The sequence below is a fragment of the Camelus dromedarius genome, chromosome 8 (assembly GCF_036321535.1).
Source record: "Camelus dromedarius isolate mCamDro1 chromosome 8, mCamDro1.pat, whole genome shotgun sequence".
Lineage (NCBI taxonomy): Eukaryota > Metazoa > Chordata > Mammalia > Artiodactyla > Camelidae > Camelus > Camelus dromedarius.
The window spans coordinates 76,699,992-76,720,995 of NC_087443.1; the positions used below are offsets into that span (position 1 = coordinate 76,699,992).

Here is a 21,004-nt window from a genome sequence, read left to right on the forward strand (position 1 = left end):
AGCAGAAGCTGCCGGCTTCTTCAAGGGGAGGCCAGAAACTGGCACAGCATCATTTCCCCAAACTCTCCTGATCAAAGCAAGTTACAAAATCGGCCCTAATTCAAGGACGGGAGAGGGAGAAGGAAATCATGGCCAAGGGGCAGGAGCTGCAGAAGGGAAGGAGTTGGCGGCTCTCTTTGGAGACTTTCAGCCTGGACATCTCACACATCAAACTCCTGATCTTCCCCTAGACGTGCCCCACCCCCGCCCTGCCTCTCCCAGCCCCGTGATAATGACGCCATCCTTCCAGCCCTCCAGCCAGAGCCCCTGGATGACGTCTGCTCCATCACAAATCCCGTCAGCTCTGTCCTTAGAATATATCCCGGCTCTCACCGCTCCCCTCTACCACCACTGCTCCCAGCCCAGTCTGAGCCACCAGCATCTTTATCACATTTCCTTGCAGCCTCCTGAGTGGCCTCCCTGGCTGTACCCCTGCAGTCTCTTCTCAAAACAACAGCCAAGTTGGTCTTTCTATGCTTTAGGTCGGATAATGTCACTCTTCTGCTCAAACCTTCTGTGCCTTCCTATTTCTCTCAGAGGGGAGCCAAAGCTCTCACGACAGTCCCCAGGGCCCCACGCTGTCCACGCCTCCCTGTGCACACTCAGCATCACTGCTCAGACTTGGTCCCCGAGTACCGCTCACTCCCCTGCGGCCACAAACCATCCTCTTTGCCAGGAGCAGCTACGTCACCTGCAGGGCAAAATGCAAGCACAGACCCTTCTTCCGCATGACTAAGAATTTTAGGACAAATTATGGCAATAGGAGAGCATTAAACCAAGGACAAGGAAAGGGGGGAGAAGGTTTTAAACAATATAAATTAGATCCCCTGGTTCCCCAGCCCTGGGAGCCAGAAAGTCCTGCCAGGACTCAGGGCAGAGCCCAGCAGTGTTGGGCGAGGGGCGGTGGCACAGGGGCCCTAATTAGGGGCTTACACAAAACCTGTGAGCCGAGCCCCCGCAAGCCCCAACCCCGAGTCAAGACAGACTTAATGGCCTGGGCTGGAGTCACCACCAACATAAAGTATCTTGTTCCCAGCAATTTTTACAAGGCGTTTATGGCCCCAGGACAACCTCAGGCCAACACTCGACTTATGGGGCGGCTGCCCAGACAATGGGGGCAAAGAGGCGGGTCAGCACCAGGCCCTGTGATGACGGGCTCAAGGGCCAGGGGAACTGAGGCCCATTCACCCCCTGTGCAGGATTGCACCCCCCCACCCTGCCGCCCCGACTCAGCCCTGCAAGGGACCTTCACCTCCACAGACTGGGGGTGGTGCACACAGCATCATAACCAGATTCCTGGGGTCTAGGAAGCACACCACTACCAGTGTTTAAACGTAGCCCCAGTAAACACAAAAACCATCAGTGGCAGGGCCTCTGAGTCACGGCCCCCAACAGCACCAAGGACCCTGGGAAGATCTTCAGTTCCCACGGGTCACCTCATTGTTTCAGTCAGCCCACGTGCTCCACGGCTATTGACTGGATGTTCCATTTTTGTTAATCAGAGATGGCATAATAAGGGTCCAATGAGCTAAGCCCTCAAACTGATGTGATTCCAGCCAAAAGCGGAGGGAATTGGTACCTGGGTTCCTCTGTCTCAAATAACTGAGATTTCCACGTTTTACCTGTGTGTAGCTACCACTTACTGAGAACTTCACTTGTGCAAGACTCAAGGGAAGGGCTTCATGAATGATCTCACTGAGGCCTCACGGCACCTTGGGAAGTGACTTGTCATCCTCAACCCCATGTTGCAGATAAGGAATCAGGTTCAGAACAGCCTGAGAACATACATACTGGTAAGTGATGGGCCTGGAATTCTAACCCGGATCTGCCGAGGGTAATTCTGGGCTTCTTCCATCTCCCTGTCCGCATCCACTCCTCCTAAGAGGCAACTGTGGTGCCAACATAGGGGAGCAGCGGCCAACGCCACCTGGCACAATCAAAGAGGGCTTCCTGAAAGTGGCGATATCTAAGCTGGGCCTAGAACGAGGAAAAGGGTTTGGCTGAGAGAGAACAGCAAAGAGTAGAGGGAGCACAGCCCGAGCCAGGGGCATCCTAGCACTGCAGTGCACATCCTTGGCGGCTCTGAGATTGGAGGTTCTGCCCTATTGTTATTAGTAATGATACAGCTACTGCAGAGCCAACACTTATTATGTGCTTTATAGAACTATATTTTATCCTCACAAATGTCCTATGAGATAAGAACTATTATTTTCCCCATAAGACAGAGATCCAAGGATGTTAAGAAACTCAATGACTGTGTGATCTCAGGTGAACGGTGGAGCCAGGTCTCCACTGTGGGTTTTGTTTGCAGTCAAACATCCACACACTCAGTCTCCACACAAGGAGCCTGTTGACAGGGGGCTCGTGGGAGCTGGCAGGAACACTGTTGGCACTGGAACAGGGAAACCCTGGTTTCACCCACAGCGGTGACACTCACGGCTCAATCCCGGGTGCAAGTGACTTCACCTCTGGGCGTCTCCATGAAACAGGGCCCCCAGGCCCCTTTCCTTCTAACACAGGGCAGCAGCAGGATTGGAGAGGCCAGGCTGCAGAAACACTTTTCTGGCTATAACAGGCTGAATAACGGCCCCAAGGATGTTCAATCCTACTCCCCAGAATAGTGAATATTTCACTTTGAGGCGGGAAGCCCCATAAAAAGACCAGCAGGACCCCCAAGCAGGGCCACTACTCTCCAGCCAGCACCATCCAGTTCCCTGGCCCAGAGGCTCTATCTCACTTTTTGCCTCTGAAATGGCTTACTTACACCTAAAATTCTATTGGTTCCCTGAGCTCACTTCTGATTGGTTATTTTCTTCACTCCTGATTGGTTATTTCTCTCACTCCTGATTGGTCCATTTCCCTCACTCCTGATTGATTATTTCTCTCTCTCCTGAGTGGTCCACTTCTACAAAGCGTGTTCCTAATTAGTCAACTTTTGTTATACCTTATTTGTATATGATGTTGCAAAGTGTAAACTGGCAGCCTATAAAAGCCTGTGTAAACGTACAGCTGTGGTCCAGAGCTTGGAGTGTTAACTCCTCTGGGCCTGCTGGCGTAATAAACCTGAGTTCTCCAACTGTCCAAGTGCTGTTTGGTCTATCGCCTGGATCCAGGTTGCTGTCACAACTGAGCTGTAACACTGAGCGACGACACTGAACTGTAACACGTTTTTTCTGCAACAACTTTACTTGGTAAAAGGGACTTTACAGATGCAATTAGTTAATAATCTGGAGATGGGAGATGATCCTGGATTATCTGATGAGTCCAGTGAAATCACAAGGGTCCATATAAAAGGGGCGCAGGAGGGTCGGAGTCAGAGTAGGAGTGATAGGAGCAGAGGTCGGAGTGACAGGCTTTGAAAATGGAGGAAGGAGCCACAATCCAAGGAATGCAGGCAGCCTGGAGAAACTGGACAGGGGAGGAATGGGATTCCCCGCTAGATCCTCCCGCAGGAAGCAGCTCTGCCCACAACTTGACTTTAGCCCTCCTTTGGACTTTTGGCCTCCATGTGAATGAAAAATTGTTGCCTGCCATATCAGTAAGCAAAGGATGTTGCAGCCATCAAGCCACGATAACTGATAACCTTCCAGACAGTGACCCCTGAGAGAACTCAGGATGGAGACAAACAGGCTGCCTGCTGCCAAGCCCTTGGCCACTGCAGCCGCCCCCAGTGGTGCCCCCTGAGGGGACTCAGGATGGGAAAAAAAACAGGACACTGGCCCTAGAGAGCTAAAGTGCAGATCAAAGAAATGATTTTAAAGAGCCCAGACTCTTGCATCTTCCCACACAGAGAAATGTGCTAAATTCCTGAACAGGAGATACCTGGTTTTCTTTAATTAACACAAATCTTTTGATGTTCAGACTACCTGGTCTTTGTTGCCAAAATCCTATATATCCTGGCTCCTCCATTACCTCTTCAGAGCAGTCCCTTAGAGCCATCTGAGAGGCTGTCTCTCAGGCTTGAAGTTCTCAGAAAGTCCACATAATAAAACATAATTCTCAGCTTTTAGGTTGTACATTTTCTTTCAGTTGACATCCAGCACTGCAAGATAACAAATTTGTATTGTGTTAAGCCACCAAGTTTGTGGTGATTGGTTATAGCAGCAAGAGGAAACTGATAGGCTGGCTCTCACACCCTACTCAGGTGGGAGTGATTCCAGCTGGGACTCTGTGCTCTGGAAATTTTACACAAGTGTCTCCGTTGGTCAGAGCAAAATGATTCTAAACGTTCCTTGAGTTAGAAGACAAGCTTCTGGTCGGGGGGAGGGTATAGCTCAAGTGATAGTGCACATGCTTAGCATGCTTGAGGTCCTGGGTTCAATCCCCAGTACCTCTTCCAATAAATAAATAAATAAGTAAGTAAGTAAACCTAATTACCCCCCCCCAATAAACAAACAAAAACAAAAAGATGAGCTTCAGATAATTCCATTCTACTTTTTGTGAAGAGTTAAAAAAAATGAAAAGGAGTCCTGGGCATATAGCCAGAAGGAACCCTAATTCAAAAAGACACTGTCACCCCAGTGTTCATAGCAGCACTATTTACAATAGCCAAGACATGGAAACAACCTAAATGTCCATCAACAGATGACTGGATAAAGAAGTTTGTGGTATATTTATACAATGGAATACTATTCAGCCATAAAAAATGGCAACATAACGCCATTTGCAGCAACATGGGTGTTCCTAGAGAATGTCATTCTAAGTGAAGTAAGCCAGAAAGAGAAAGAAAAATACCATATGAGATCTAAAAAAAAGAAGACAAATGAACTTAAATGTAAAACAGAAACAGACTCATAGACATAGAATACAAATTTGTGGTTGCCAGGGAGAAGAGGGGTGGGGAGGGACAGACTGGGAGTTTGAGATTTGTAGATACTGACAGGTAGATATAGAATAGATAAACAAGTTTATACTGTATAGCATAGGGAAAAAGAAAATGAAAATGAATATATGTATGTTCATGTATGACTGAAAAATTGTGCTATACACCAGAAATTGACACAACATTGTAAACTGAATATAACTCAATAAAAAAAATTTAAAAATTTTTAAAAAATAAAAAGGAGCTGAAAATAGATAATTACACTAAACAGCATCAGTCTCTTCCTGCTGCCCTCCAGCGAAACATATTTTCTTCTCAAAGAGTGATTTTAAGGTGTTTTCTGACAAAACCAGACCTGTTTGGATGCTGGCCGCTGCCCATGGATGCTGTGGCCCGTAGGAGCCAGGCTGAAATAACAGTGCTGGGAAAAGGCACGCTGCTGGCCAAGCAGGGGGCCTGGCAGGGTTGGGGATGGCGGCTTTGGGGAGGGAGATTTCAGGAGCTATGAATATAACAAATCGACTCTGTCGACAGGTGGGTGTAGCCATAATTTATTAATAAGCATAATGAAAATGCATGGAGTAGGGGGAGGCAGAGCCAAAGAGACACTGCCCAAACTGCCCATACAACAGAAAACAGTCAGCGGATGGTCCTGGACCAGGCTGGGCTTCGGTGCTTGGCCATGCAGTCTGCCCTCCTCTACCCTGGTGGGAGCAGAGACGGACTGGGTCAGCAGAGCCCAGACAGATCTGACTACCTCCTTCTGGCCACCAACTGGTCACAGCCTGCCAGGGAAGAGAGCCAAAACAGGACCAGTGATGGAACTTCTAGTCTCTGCTGGGAGCTAAGGCGAGTTGCTGTCCATCTCTGGGTCTCAGTTTCCCCAGCCAGAGCCAGAGCTGGCTGGACTAGAGGACACAGCCTGAAGGTCCCAGCTCCCTAGTCCAGGTCCTCAAGCCCAAGTTTGGCTCCACCTTCAGCTCCTCTCTCCTCCCACCTTCCCAGATATGGCCCAGCCCCAGACAGAGCATCTGCCAAGTTCTGACAAAGGAAGCTCCTTTCTGCTTGCTCCTCCAACTCCCAGAAGTCTTCTTGAACCTTACCTCATTTCTTGATCTGGGGGCCAATGGATGATTTATTCTTAACTCTCTCCTTCCTTGGGCCTTCTGTCCACCAGAACTGTAAGAGAATAAGTTTCTTTTGTCCCTCCCCTCTCTCTTTTCTTTTCGGATCCTTACTCTCCATCTTGACCCCAAAGACACCCCAGAGAGGACTTGAGTGCAGGTGGTTTATTTCTGAGGTGGTCCCCGGAAGCACAGGGAAGATATTGGGAACACAAAATAGGGTACTATGGGTTAAATTATGACTCTCCCAAAATGATGTGTTGAAGTCCTAACCCCTGGTATCTATAAATGTGACCTTATTTGGAAATGGGGCCTTTGCAATGAAGGGATAAGGTCTTTACGTGTAATTAAGTTGTAAGTTAAGGTTGTCGACTGAAATATACTCACACAATGTGAGAGTTGTAGGTTACTTTATCTGGGGCAAAACGAGGACTATAGCCCAGGAGACAGCATCTCAGAAAGCTCTGAGGAACTGCTCCAAAAAGGCAGGGGCGAGCTCAGTATTAGATATATTTTAGTGAAGCGGGGACGTGCAGTCAAGCACACACCTGGACAGAGGCTGCTGCTAGTCTCGAGGAACAAATGTCACCATTAATGCTTTTAGTGCCTTTCTAGATATGAGACCCAAGAATTTGGGCTCATAAAATCTTCTGAAAATCTCAATCTGAAGAACTGTTCTGCCAGTTTTCCCAGAGCACAGAGCGCCTCATTCCTGACCTCCGTCCTGAACTCCTTTCAGGCTGTGTTGGAGGTCAGCGGCTGCAGCGGCTCGTGATTTAATCTTCATAGAGGCAGATGGAAAGTGCCGAGTTTTAGTTGGCAAGGTGAGGACATATTGCAGTAAGGTGGGCCCTTAATCTGACATGACTGGAGTCCTTATAAGAAGAAGAGATGCAGAGACAGGCACACACAACAAGGACAATACCATGCGAAGGCAAAGACCACAGAGGGAAGGCAGCCAGGTGAAGACAGGCAGAGATTACAATGATGCAGTTGTAAGCCAAGAACGCCAAGCATTGCTGGCAGCCACCAGAAACCAGGAGAGAGAGCATGGCTGACGCCTTGCCTTTGGTCTTCTGCCCACCAGAACTGTAAGAGAATAAGATTCTGTTGTCCTAAGCCACCCAGTTTGCAGTAGTTTGTTACAGCAGCCATATGAGACCAAATATATGTTGATATGTCATCCAGCATTTTTTGGCCACCCAGCATCTCTGTATGCTCCTTCCCCGCTTCATGTAGCTTGGAGGAAGGCAGGGACCCCATCTCATTACAGAGGCTGAAATGCCAGAGACCTGCCTTCTCGGCCTCCCTTGCAGCCAGGGGACCAGGCATTTGAGAAGGATTCTGCCAGGTAGGTACACATGGGTGCCAGTGACAGAAAGAGTCTGAGACTGTGGACAGCATGCTGGGGAGGTTGAGGGCACCAGAGACACCCACATGTTCTAGAGGCTTCTGGTTTGGGTTCAAGCAGCAATGGCCAGCTCATTCACCCTGGGGTCCCCAGCACACATGGAGGTGTCGGTTCCCATTGTAGCTCTCAGGTGTCTCCCCTCGGCAGCTCTGCCGAGTGATTTTGAACATTGTTCCTGGCAGCGCAGCCTCCAGACCTAGTAGTCTGACCCACACAGAGATCCTGTGAGCTGCTCAATCCCTTCTATACATTTCTGTTCTGCGTTAATGAGCAGAATTAGCTTCAGCTCCCTGCAGCCAGGCTCCCTGATGGATGCAGTTTCGTGAACACAACTCTTTCGACCCCTCTGGCTCTGGGATTCTGGTGGGAGGCTTTGGGAATGGGCCGGAAATGATCTCTGTGGGCTAGGTGCTGTGGTGAGCATTCTATGCACTTGTCTTATTTACAACAACTCTATTGCATAGGTAAGATAATTGCTCGCTTTTAGAAATGAGGCTCAAAGAAGGTTTGCAACTTGCCAAAGGCAGCACAGCTTGAAAGGATGGAGGCAGGATGTGCTCTGGGTTTGTCTGACTCTAAACCCTCTGCTGTCCTTCAGCCATGAAACCCTTTGGGGAGGGAAGGGCCACTTCCTGCTGGGAGTACTACCTAAAAGTAATTTCTCCGGCTGGTGCCTGGACACTTCCTGTGTGACACCATGAGATATCCCACTAGAAGCACATTCTAAATTATTTTGGGCCCAGCGTCACACAGATTACACCTTAAGAACATCAGGGTTGGCTGCATTGAGGACACTATCTAAGCAAAGCACAATTGCATGTACCTATGAGGAAAGGTCCTGTGTGGGACAAGAAGTCCCATGAATGGAGCATCTCCCTAGTCTAGGGTCTTGGAGGTGCAAATTACCCCCTTGGTCAACACAGCAGCAGTGCTTGGGCACTGGGAGCTTCCAGTTCCCTCTGATGGCACTGCTGGGTCCCTTCCCAGGGCAAGGTCACAGTAAAGAAGAAAAGACAGGTCAGGGTGACAAAGGGAAGACAAGTCAAGGTGACTAAGGGAAGACAGGCGCTAAGCAGGCTGAGTTTATCAAGCTCCCATCGGGACTGAGAGGGTGAAGAGCCTGCCTTTGGGGATTTCGGCAACTACGTCCAAAGAGGGTGGGGCTGGGGGTGGTGAGTACAGGAACTTCAGACCAGAGCAGTGGCTCCAAGGACCCAGGACAGTCCTGGAACTTTTGTTTTAGAGTTGGACTTGATCTTCCTGTTCCTGGAGCGCCCAGCATGAAACCCTTCAAAGAAAGGCCTGTGGGAAATGGGGGCCTGTACCATGTGCTACAGCTGGCCTGGAGGAAAAGGGACCCTGGAAGGGAGAAGGCCAGCACCTGAGATGCTAAAGGCATTGGTGAAGAGGGAGAGCCCTGGGTAGGTGGAGGTAAATGGAACACTTGGGCCTGAAAAGTCGGGCGCCAAGGGGCAGAGTGGAACTTAGCAGCCTGAAGACCTGTGTATTCCCCGAGAGGGCAGCCCATTTCCTGGACCAGTTGAAGGCAGGCAGTTCTGAGGGGGAGAGCTCTGTGTAGAGCCGAGACAGCTGGCCTTTGCTCCTGCTCTGTCACTCACTAGCTGTGAGACCCGGAACATGTCTCAGGGCCCCACTGACTGGCTACCTTAGGATCTGATTACAGCTGACCGGGCACTCCCAATGCAGGGACTTCGGAGGGTCCAGAGGTGGCCTCTCAGGCTTCGGTCCACAGCAGAGTCTGTACGACACGCCCCCCAACCCCGCCCCATCATCCTTAAATCTTCTACCCGCCCAGACCTCCCAGCTGCATCCTTTGACCTGATCTCACAAACAGGCAACCCTGGACTTTGGCTTCATCTACCCACACCCAGCAATCTCTAGTGGGTCTCAAACTGCACATCACTTGCCCTCCTTTAGCTCTTCAACAATGCTGGGCCCTGTGCTCAATCACCAAACACCTGGACATGAGGACAGGCATGGTGGAGCCGGTGCTAGTGGATTCCATGGAGCCGAAATTGGTGTCTGGGATCTGGCAGAGATGGGAGCAAGGAGCTGAGTGCCACGCCCAGACCATCTTTAGCAAATGAGCACCCACAGGTGCCCCCTTTGTCCCCTACCTGGCCTCTAAGGCCCTGTCTCTTCCAGTCCCCTGGGAGCCCCTCCACTCGAGTTTCTGTAGAGGTAAAGTGAATTCGTCCCAGTCCCCTTGGCTCACTTCCTGCCCTCTCCCAAAAGTGCTATAATAAAGATATCACACCCCTTTCAGGGAAGGCTGTGGCCCCACCGCTCTCTCTCTGGGAGGCTGTGGCTCCTCCTCTCTCTCTGGGAGGCTGTGGCCCCACCCCTTTCTCTGGGAGGCTGTGGCCCCACCCCTCTCTCTGGGAGGCCCCACCCCTCTCTCTGGGAGGCTGTGGCCCTGCCCCTCTTTCTGGGTTGTTGCCTGGGCTCTACAGGGACAGGGAGAGGGGCTCCCTGCCAGGCTGTGTGCTTGTCTGAGAGGGCCTGGCCCCTGGCACCAAGTAGCGCCCCCATGCTGTGCCCTCTTTGGGGGTGAAGACCACCCAGGGAGTGGGTGCCTTTAGTCCTCAAGACCTCCTGTCCCAATGCCCTTTCCTTTCTGAGCTCTTTTCTCCTCATTCTTCCACCCCGGTGCCCACTCTCTTTCCTGAATCCGCTGAGTGTTCATGGCAACTGACCCCAGGCCCAGCTCTGGCTCTGGGAACTTTCAGCTTAAGGAAATGGAGAAGAGGGAGTGGGTAAGAAGACAGTGGAGGGGAGCACACTCCCTCTCCTGCTTCTTCCCTGAAGAGGCTGGAGACTCCGGGCCAGAGGGGAAGAGCATCCTCGGTGGACTGTGGGCTCCTCATGGCCAGTGCTGAGCAGGCATCTGGCACCACGTGACAGTGACCTGGTGGTTCCACATCTTTAAAACAGGAGCAAGAATTATATGATAAATACATATGTATGATTGATTATCATAAAATTACATGATTATTGTACAAATGTGTATATGTAAATAAATACATACATATGATTTATTATCAGGATTTGGTGTTGCCCAGCTTCTGATTAAACCATCTCTGGGAAGCTGTCCCTTCTGTATCTGTTGCCACAGCCTGAGGTCGGCCATAGAGAAGGGAAGGTGGTTGTGAAGTGGGGGAGGTCAGGGACGAGCAGAGCCCCCAAGGATGGACTCGAACGAGCTTGGGTAATGGGGCCCTTCATCACGGGGCTAAACACACCCCTAGCCCAGGAGTTGCAGAGGCCGAAGGAGGAGAGCTGCAGGGGCTGGAGCAGCGGCAGCCTCTGCCAGCCAGGTGAGCCTACAGGTGAGCAGTGAGGTTTTTGAGCTGCCAGGCTCCCTTGTGCCACGCTCCAGTCTCCCAAGTGTAAAGGAATATGGCTGCCACTGTACTTCCGCCTTCAAAATCTAATGCAAAGCATCTCCTGTGACACACACTAACCTGGAACTATGTAGGGAAGGGAATTCTAGGAAACATCCACCCCACAGACGTCCACTACCCTGGGAGACCTCGGGACCTCTGGGACACTGCAGTCCTGCCCTGGTGGACAAGAGTGACCAGAGGTGGACCACAGGGACACTGTGCCCCACGGTGGAGCCCAGTTCTTCAGTCTAGGTGCCCCCTTTCCTCAAGATAGATTTTATTTAGAGACAATATGAGCCTACCCCAAGCCTAGAACCAGACTGAGGCCACATTGCTCCCCTACCCCCACTTTGGCAACAGTTCTCCCTAACTTGCAACCCTGGGCATTTGGGACTAGGGACTTTGTGCCCAGCATCGTCTCAGAATTCCCTGGCTTCTCTCCAGGAGGCTCAAAATTCATGCCCTACCCCCAGCTGTGTGCCAGCCTGCTCTACATCTGCATAGCCAAGGGAGACCGCAGATGGGACCCTTCAGGTAAACACAGACGGCAGATTATTTTCTGCCCTTCCAGATGCTGTGTTATGCACAGTGCTGCAGCCTTGGAAGGAATAGTTATGTGAGGTGCTAACACATCGTCAGGAATTCTCTCTGAGAGAGGGGATTATGGATGATTCTTCTGCCCTCCTGGTTATTTTTTTTTCCTATATTGTGTTTTTCAATGAACATATATTACTTTTATAATTAAAAAAAAGAACAAATATAGTGGAGTCAGGTTTTCCCACCCTTCCTTGTCCACTCAGAGCAGATCCACTAACTTAACAGGTGACGCAGCAGGGGACAGCTCAGGGCAGAGCTGAGCCGCACTCATGCTGCCTGCCTGGCATCGCGGAAACCTTCCATAGCTGAGCAGGGCCACTTCTCAGCCTTTCAGACACCGAGGGCATATCTGAGGCACAAGACTACCAGGTTCAGTCATCAATCTCTGGTCTCCCTGACAGTTTGCCAATTGTCAGCGGAGGTAACGAGGTAGGGAGCTGGCGGACAGGTGTCTCAGTGCAGGCGAGGTTTGCTAAAGGGAGAGGGGAGAGGGGCTTGCCCACTTTAAGTATCAAACCCACCAGGTGCTGTGTGTAATCACCTCCCTGGCCTATCCAAGTTCTAGCCCAACACAAAGACTGTTTCAAAGGATGAAGGCTGACAAGAAAGTCTTGCAGAGGGTGACAGGCTTGCCCGAGGAGCCAGATACCAGCCAAGAACGTCGCAGGTCTAATCCAGCTTCTCATCCATTCCATTCCACTCCAAATCATGACCTGGGAGAGCAGTACTGGACCACCTCACTTCTCGGAGGCAGAGCGACACGTGGATGTGCACCCCTCGACTGGGAACCAAACTTGGTTTCCTATAGCTCAGGGCACGTGCCCAACTCTAAGGGCCAGAGGAGCAGCAAGCACCCAAGAAGGCTGATGATTTAGTATTTTCTAATTGATACTCTTGATACATGTGTTCACATTTACTTGTTGAGTTCAGGGAAGGAACCAATACTTCCTACACTGTGTACAAAATAGAGATGTCCTTGTATGTGACTTTCCAGCTCAGGCACCACCTCGGAGGCAGCTGAGAGGCTGCTCACCTCTCTCCAACTACCAAACCTAAGTTTACATTTTGCCAGTTAGGTTTATTCTCTGTGATGCTGTTGTGCCCTAAAGACAGGTGGCCTGGACAGTTGTCAGCTGGTGCGAGCTTCAATCAGTTCTGCCTGCTCTGTGGCCAGGAGGAAGCACCCATATCCCACTACCAAGCCTCTGGACCTGAACTTTTCCTTTGCCAGTCACACTCCTGCCCAGGCTACAAAGACCCACTTAAATGACACCTCCCCCAGGCACCTGCCTTGATGCCCCTGCTCTTCCATGCTTCTTCCCTGGCATCCCAGCTCCTCCCCTGATGCCTGAGCTCCTCCAGGCCCCTCCCTGACACTCCAGCTCCTCGGCTTTGCTTCTCTGATGCCCCAGCCCCCTTCCGTCCTGACTTGCATGAGTTTTACTGTGTTGGTCTTTCCCCCACCTCACGACCCTGAGATGCCACCTGTCTTCTCTTAGCTCTTGCCCTCTGGCCCCTGGTCCTATAAGCACCCTACAAACTCTGGTTGAAAGTGAAATTGCTGATCAATTTCCAAAATTAACCCAACTCAAGCTTTTCTTGGCAGTTGTCTATAAATTGATTCAAGACGCCCAGCTCGGGTCGGGGCAGCTGTGCTGAGGAAAATAAAGGAACCCAGCCTCTCCCCTTCCTCTAGAAACCTCCCAGACTCTGAATCTGTTTTCCCTTCACACGTGTACATACTCAGGGGAGCAGATTTCTGCGCCTGGATAAATATGCAGTTCCTTGTGAACATCAATGTTGTAAGCACAATACATCACCAGAAACAAGAGACACCCTCGTGGTGGAGGGCAGGAACTGCTTTCGAGAGCACTATCTGAAAGTTGATGGCAATAATGCCAACCACACATCAGAGCCAATGGGGGAAATCAAAGCTTTTCCTGTTGAGGATCCTGTTTAATCGATGCCCTGCATTCATAGGAGTAGAGCTGTGATGAATGCAGACTGGAGAGACCTAGAGACACTGCGGGTCACATAGCCAGCAGTGTCAGAGCAGGACAGACACCCAAGGGTGATGAAGACAAGCCCCACCTGAGATCAGAACTGCAGGTGGTGGCATGTGTCCCATCCTCTCAGCAACCCCCACGCCTGTTGCTCTCTCCGTGTCCCCCAGAGCCGCAGAAGCCTAATCCACTTTCTACGGACCCCTGCTGGGCCCCTGTAAGCAGAACCAGAGATGACGCAAAGCTAAGGGGGGCATCCTGGTCTCTGGGGGTGCTCTCAGTAGTTACTCAATAAAGATACTGAATTACGGATTCTAAACTCCCAACACTGGCAGCAGGTCAGCAGTGAACATGTAATCACAACCACATGGTCTGATTCAGCCCCAGGAAAACAAATATGTCAAGAGCTGTGTGGATGAGATCATTCATTACTCAGGGGGTAGACGATGTTCCTCTGCAGCTCATCACTGACCAAACCTTCTGGGTCTGATCATCAAAACTTTGTTCCAACGGCTCTTAATACAGCTGCACATCAGAGGCACCTGGAAGTCTGTTACAAAGATGCAGGTGGACCCACCCAAACTGGGTGTGGGTGCTGTAAAGGCTCCTCCCACGTGTCTCGAGAGGGGTCCAGAGACAGGACCACTGGGTTTGCAGGGGAGCAGGGGACACTGCCCCAGCTCTGCCGCTGAAATCCTCTAAAGCTGGTGCAGGGCACTTTATAGACTCTCTTTTCAGAATCTCAGCTTCCTCATCTATAAAACTGACGCAGTTAAAACCCTGTACCCCTCTGACCACACAGGTCCACCAAGGCACAGGAACCCACTCTGCAGACCTTACAGAGCAGCTGCCTGCTAGAATATTATTTTATTTGTGTAACAAGCATGGCTTTGCTTCATGACACTCAGATTTGAGAAACAGCTCATTTGACAGTTTTCCTACATAAAATTAAATCTAGTTAAGGCCCCTGACAAACCCCACCGTGGCCACCTAGCCCGCCCACCCGAGGGCAGACCTGGCTGAGTGCCACAGCCCCAGCTCAGGCCTGTCCCAGGCACAGCTGAGTTAGCTGGACACCACGATGCCACCCGACTCCTTGCACACACAGCGAGTCATCTCCAGCCAGCCCGTTGTATTGCTGCCAGCAGTCTCTCTGAGACCCCAGGATCCTGATGAGGACGGACGCAGTTCAAGGTCTTTGGGCTTTGGAAGACCTACCTTCTTTTTCTTCTCCTAAACCTTGCCCCCCAGCACCCGGCCTCTGGGCTAGACAGGACTCCCCCCTTGACAGTAAAACATTGCCACTCAGCACTCAAACTTAGGGTGCTTAGGGTTTTCTTTCAAGACCCCATCACCAGGGTTGACCAGACACCCAGAATTAGTAACTCTGGGCCCTCCCTCTGTTCCTCAAAGACTCAGCTATGCATGAACCCAGGGCCACAGCAGAGAGGCCCTGCCCTTGGTCAGCTGTGGACCGCTCACTCCCACTGCACCTTTGCTACATCGACCATGAACTTGGCCACAGGGCCTCTAACTGCTGTTCCTGGTGTCACAGCCCCTGGTATCCAACCCTGTGGCCCCCTCAACATCCATGCAGCCAGTCTCTCAACAGGGGGACATCAGGGCACCAGTCTCTGCCAGTCTCAGAAACCAAACTCCAGCCCTTCCCTCAAAGCACAGAAGGTACCCTTCCCCAATGCCGCAGTTCCTCCCTTCCATAGACCCCAGAAACAGCTGTCATGGGGAGGGGTTGTTGCCTTTAGGGTAGCCCTGGAAATACAAGGAAACTGTTCATCTACCTCCTGGGCCAAGGAGGCCAACTCAGAACATAGAGCCTTGGCTGTTCTTCCAAGAAGAGGGGCCGACAGAGAAGAAATCATCTTTTCCATCATCTTCAGTCTCCCGTAGCAGCAAGTCCAGTTTCTTATCTCAGCAAACCCACTGGCCATATCAGCACCTGTGTTTCCCCAGTAATGCGTGGTTGGTCTTAAGTACAGTCTAAGCTCAGGTGGGGGTGGGAGGTGGGGGTGAGGACACCCCGAGTCAAAGCACCTCATCACTCTCACCTGCCCTCATGCCTTTACTTTGTCCAGACTTCCATTGCCATGGTGGACAGGCCCCCCATGAGTCACACCCTTATCTAAACTCCCCCCGAGTACAGATGGAACCTGTAATTTGCTTCCAGCCAAGAGAATATGCCAAAGACATGGGCAAGTCACTCAGCTGATTCACTGGATTACATCAAGTTATCTGAGACTCCGTTTTAGCAAAGGAGAGGGAGCCCCTTCACTGGCCCCGAGGAAGTAGCTGCCGGCTGTAAGAGAGCCTACGAGGGGCCCACAGTCAGCAGCACAGCGAGGCTTCAGTCCATAACCAGAAGGAATAAATTCTGCCAACAATCCCGTAAGCCTGGAGAAGTCCCCAGCCCTTGAAAGGAACACAGCCTGGATGATACGTGACCTGCAGCCTGGGACACCCTGAGCAGAGGACCCAGCCAAGCCCACCAGACTCCTGCCCCCCAGAAATTGTGAGAAAATGAGTACACGTGTTTTAACCTGCTGAATTTGTGGTCATTTGTTACACGGCAATAGAAAATGAATTCAATTTCTTTCATATTTCGTCATGTTAAGCGGGATATGTCATGGAGCGCATGAGGGTCTGGGTGTAAAAGGGAATAGACCCAAACCAGGACCCTTTGCTCTGATTCCAACTCCAGAAAGAGCACAGGGTTAAAAGTCCAAAGACCTGGGTTCAAGTTCAGCTCCTGCTACTAAGCTGTTGTGTGTCTTGAGCAGCTCTCAAGTGCCTGGTGCTCTGGAGAGTTCTCTAGATCTTAAATTCAGAGCATCTAGTTTCAAGAGTAAGATCTTAGGGTTAAGGAGGTCACATTTATTTCCAGATTCTCTTATCTTCAATTTTATCTGCCCACTGATCCTTCATTCAAAACCAGGGCAGAGAGTGGGGGGCAGACGCAGATGTAAGCTTCCCCAGAGTCCCGGACACCCTAGGGGCCTTCCTGGGCTCCATGCGACCTCCCAGCCCCCAGTCACGTTCCCTCTCCTGCCTCCAGCTGAAACGAAAAGGCTATCGGGCCTCAAGGGACAGCCTAAGAAAAGCAACCCACTTTTCAATCCAAAGTGTGAATTGCTTTGGGAACAATCTGCTAGCTAAGCAAATCTTTCCCAATTCTTTACCTGTCTGAGCACTTTCTTCAGAGCCTTGAGAGAGAACAGTGGGAATCACAGGTCTCCCTTTACCCCAGTCAAGGAATAATTCACACGGGAATTCACTGAGCCCTGGCTTCTGCACAGGGGTCTGCCCAGGAGGGTGAGAAGCCTGTTGCAGGGCCGTTCCCAAGCCTCCCTGGCTAACCGCGGTCAGCAACAGGGAGGGGCCAAGCACCAAAGACAAGTGCTGCCCCGGGCTGCCCCGGCAACCCGAACCCCATCCATTGTCCATCCATCGCTAACCCGCACCTGGCCACTGAGACACCATGCCACAGACCCGAGCGTACTGCAGGGAGTTGCCCAGGACCCCTGTTGCTCAGGACCACTCAGCCCTGTTTGATCCACTCACATTCCACCTCCAGGCCCTGCTTAGCCCCAGGCCTTATCTCCAGCTGCAGGCAGCTGGCCATCCCACTCAGTCTGGCCCTTGGGATCCATTAACCACACTCCTAATAAGCCCTAAATGAGTTCCCTTGGCACAGAGGATGGTCACAAAGCAAGGTGACCTCGAATGACCCACCAGAGGCCCACCAAGAGTCATTCAGACCATTTTTAAGCAAAGCAGGTGGTGCTGTCCTAGGAAGAGCAGCATCTGCACAAGTGTCTAGAAATGACTCTCAGCTGCCACCAGTGCCACGTGGGACCACAGAAGTGGGCGTGAGTGCGTGGGTGGGCATCCCCACAGAGAAGTGGGTGCCTTTCCCAGGAAGCCCAGGGCCCTCCCTGGGCCTGTCTTCACGCTGTCCATCAGCACTTTCAGGAATTCTGCCTCACCTCCCTGACCCAGAGCACTGACTGGCCCTGAAGTGTGTCCCACATGCAGTGAGGCCACATGGAGTGGTACCAAGAGGTTATCTGGACCTTGGCTCCCGACCAGGATGCACACTGAAATCAACATCATGTACCCAGGCTCCATCCATCCACAGAAGGCAGGATCATGGGGAAGTGCCCAGCCCCAGCACCATGTGACCTTGGGCAAGTTGTTAACCCCGTGGAGCCTCAGTTTTCTCACCTGTAGAATGGGGATGATACAGCACATCCTGCTATGAGACGAAATGACAGAACCTGGTGCTTCCCAACCTCTCTCTGGACATAGCACACGGAGAACATGAAAATATTTGCACAGTCCACTGAGTAAAGATACAAGGCTGCTTGTGGGATTCCTCCTGCCCCTGAACCTACCCAGCCACCCACGAGCTGGGCCCCCATCTCACCGGCAGCAGGATGCTGAGGGGCAGTGTGCCAAAGGCCTGGTCCCCAACAAGCACCAGGCAGGGGTCTGTGCAACCCCCCAACCCCCAACAGTGCAGGGCTTTCTTGTCTCATCGGGGAGGTCTGGGACACGCCTGATGCATCTCCATTCTTTAAGCAGCTCCTTGCACAGCTCTGGAGCAGCAGGGCTGCAGGGCCAGGTTGGACTTTCAGTTCTAGCTGCTCAGGCCAGCAGGCTCTTCCCCGACAGGGTCACTAGCTCCCTCACCTACCCCACCCTCCTGCAGCCCACCCACTGCTAGGGTCCTCCCCACTTCATTAGCAGGCAAATCCCATCCTGGGAGACTGAATGGGTCCCTTCTGCTCCCTGGGCATCCCTCACAGTGTCCCTTTGTAGCCGGCCAGCATCCTGACCAGGCCAAACGGGGTCCTCAGCTATTTACTCTCCGTGCAATTTGGACTTCACCTCCTGGCTCCCACCTTCAAAGGGGTGATGAGGCAGTGTGCGGGCTCCTGTGAGGCCGCGTTTTCCTCTGGAAAAGTGGCTGGCCACGGGCGGGGCCTGGTGCCGCAGACAGGCCTGGGGCTGGCTGTTGGCAGGGGTGTGTCGACCCAAACACGCTCTGGAGGTGAGAAGCGCAAACAGCCAAGGCCTGGCAAGAGGGGAGACCGAGATCTGCTGCCCTATGCCCCCCACACCCCATCTGCTCCCTAAAGAGGCAGAGCACCCCCCTCCTTGAGGTAGAACAGCTCAAAGAAAGCTCTACCGAGGCAGCATTCCTCCAGACAGGGGCACAGCCCCTCCCACCTCAGAAGAAAGCCCTATCTACACTAAAGGGCAAACTGGCAGGTCCTCTCCAGGGAGGGCCAGGACTGGTCTATGAACTACCAACTTTGCAGGGCTGCTCTGGGGATTAGTGAACTAAAGCATGAATCGGTCCATTGGGAAGGAAGGATACAATCATTATCACTACTCACTCATCAGGTTAAGACCCATGGGGAGAGGCAAGCACCAGGCAAGTGAAGAATTCACACAAGTCATAACCCAGGCCTTGAACAAGTGAACTCAGGATTAGGACCTGCCCCCCAGGCTGTCCAAGCCCAGGGTGTCCTCACTGCCTCAGAGCAATGAGACCTCCTAAGTGAAACATCAGCTCAGGGTCCTGTCCAACGTTCTCCACCAACCACTAAAATCCCTTACTCTGGACATAGCCTTGCAGGTTAACGAGTCTGGAGTGGGTACTGCCCCCACACCCCACTACCCTGGCACCTCTTTGCTCAGTTCTAGGGTGGGGGTCCCAGGAGAGGTATTCCCACGGGGGGACACCCCACGCCATCCAGACCTACGCACCCACCTGACCGAGCAGAGCCCCAGGCATCTGCACATTTATCAAGTCTCAATGCCCCGTCCTTACAGGACCTCAGGCTGCAAATGCCTCCCACTGCAGCGGTCCAAGGAGCTTTCAGGAAGTCCCGAGCGGCCCTTCCCACAGGGTCAGCGCGCCCCCTGCCGCCTGTCGAGTGGACGCACAGGCGACCATCACTTGTCAGGCTGGCCCGCAAGGCTCTAGAACAAATTCACCATCCCAGCGCCGTGGTTGAACAGAACGGGGCGCCAGAGGGGTACAGTGGGCGGCGCCTGGGCTTTCAGAGGGTGCAAGCGATTCACAGAGACCCCAGAAAGCCGAGCGCTAGAGCCACGTGTAGGCGAGAGTGAACCCGGGCCCCCACGCAGCAGCGCCCGTCTCTGCGGTGGGCGGCCGTGGGAGATCTGTGTCTACATTTGCGATTTTCCTACCGGGAGCACATTTAATAATAATAATGTAAACAACATTTGCAAAATTACACTGCATTTTGCGCATGGTCGCGAGGCTCGGCTCCATGCGGCCCCTGGACCTCCTGCACTGCCCGTTACCTGTCCTGCTCTGCAGCGCGGAGTCCCGGGAACGCCGGGCGCGGAAGGCACAGGCCACGCTCTCCCGGTCCCGCCCCACCTCGCCCCGGCCTCCGAGCCCCTGGCACATGCGCACGCGCGGCGCTCCGCTCTCAGGTTTGGCCCCCGGAGCAAAGCTTTGCGGACAGCGCCCCCTGCCGTCCGGAGGCGCGCTGCGCCCGTGGGCGGCTCTGGCCAAACCCGACTCCAGGCTTTGCTGACTTGCTGGAGGGAAGGCGGTATGTGGTATGCAGAATCTTGGCGACAAGCCCTGCTTTCCCTCTGCAGCCCGAAGCCACTTCTCCGCAGTCGAGGAGCCAGCTTTGGGGGAAACTAAGTCACTAGAGGATCTTAAACCCGATAAGCAGAATGCACATAATGCAGTGGTTGTCTTTGTCCATCACCGTTTGAAACCTTCCGCCTGGGATCCCAGACTGCAGTTCCACTATGCGTTCACAAGGCGTGCGGAGGGACTACTGGAACCGGGTGCTCACTGGTTGGGGTTTCAGGCCACCGGGGTCAGTCCCAGACTCCACCTCCAGAGATCAACTCAGCCGTGACCACTGTTTAAGAAACATTGGCTTAATTCAACCCCCTCATTTCATAACGGACTGGCAGTGACTTGCCTAAGGTCACACAGCTCCTCAGAGGGAAGTGCAAAACTGAAGCTCCAGCAACATAGCTACCACCCCCATCTCCATCCCACAGTTAGACAAACCAGGAGGCTTCAGTCCCAGCTCTGTCACCACTGCTGTGTGTCCTGTGGCAAGTCTCTTCCCCTCTCCAAGTCTCCCAGGTCTGTGTTCTGACATGAAATGGTGGGCAGTGGACTCTCCATGCTTCTAGAATTCCTGGAGTAAATGCAGAGCCTCACCCAAGTTTGAGCTTCCAGGTCACTGTGTGAAGTCCTGCAGTTTTGTGTGCTCTTTGCATATGTATTTTTAAAATATTCCCAGAAGTAATTACTTTCAGGTCATTAATATACATGGCTTGGCCCTCAGTAGCCACTAAATTAAAGTGTTTTGTGATTAAAAAAGAAAAGAAAAGGAAAAGGAAAAGAGATTAGGTGTTGGTGGATCTTACGAGCATCGTTCACTTTCCATCTCACAGAGGAAGATGCACCCAGATGGCCTGAGGGGAAAGCCACTAAGATCAGAAGGCACCCAGGACCTACATAGGAGCCCATTTATTCAGGAGCCAGAGCCATCAACAGTCCTACTGAACAGGGT

The 21,004-nt window shown here is 52.2% G+C and overlaps 1 long non-coding RNA gene across 1 annotated transcript; it reads right to left on the reverse strand.

Annotated features, from left to right (window-relative positions):
* Positions 1–5,402: 5,402 nt before the first annotated feature.
* On the reverse strand, positions 5,403–19,836 carry LOC116155965 (uncharacterized). Its single transcript, XR_004139842.2, has 4 exons — positions 19,758–19,836; positions 10,114–10,340; positions 5,965–6,040; positions 5,403–5,646 (listed from the first exon to the last, which is right to left on the reverse strand). It is a non-coding gene; the product is annotated as an uncharacterized LOC116155965 (long non-coding RNA).
* Positions 19,837–21,004: the final 1,168 nt, after the last annotated feature.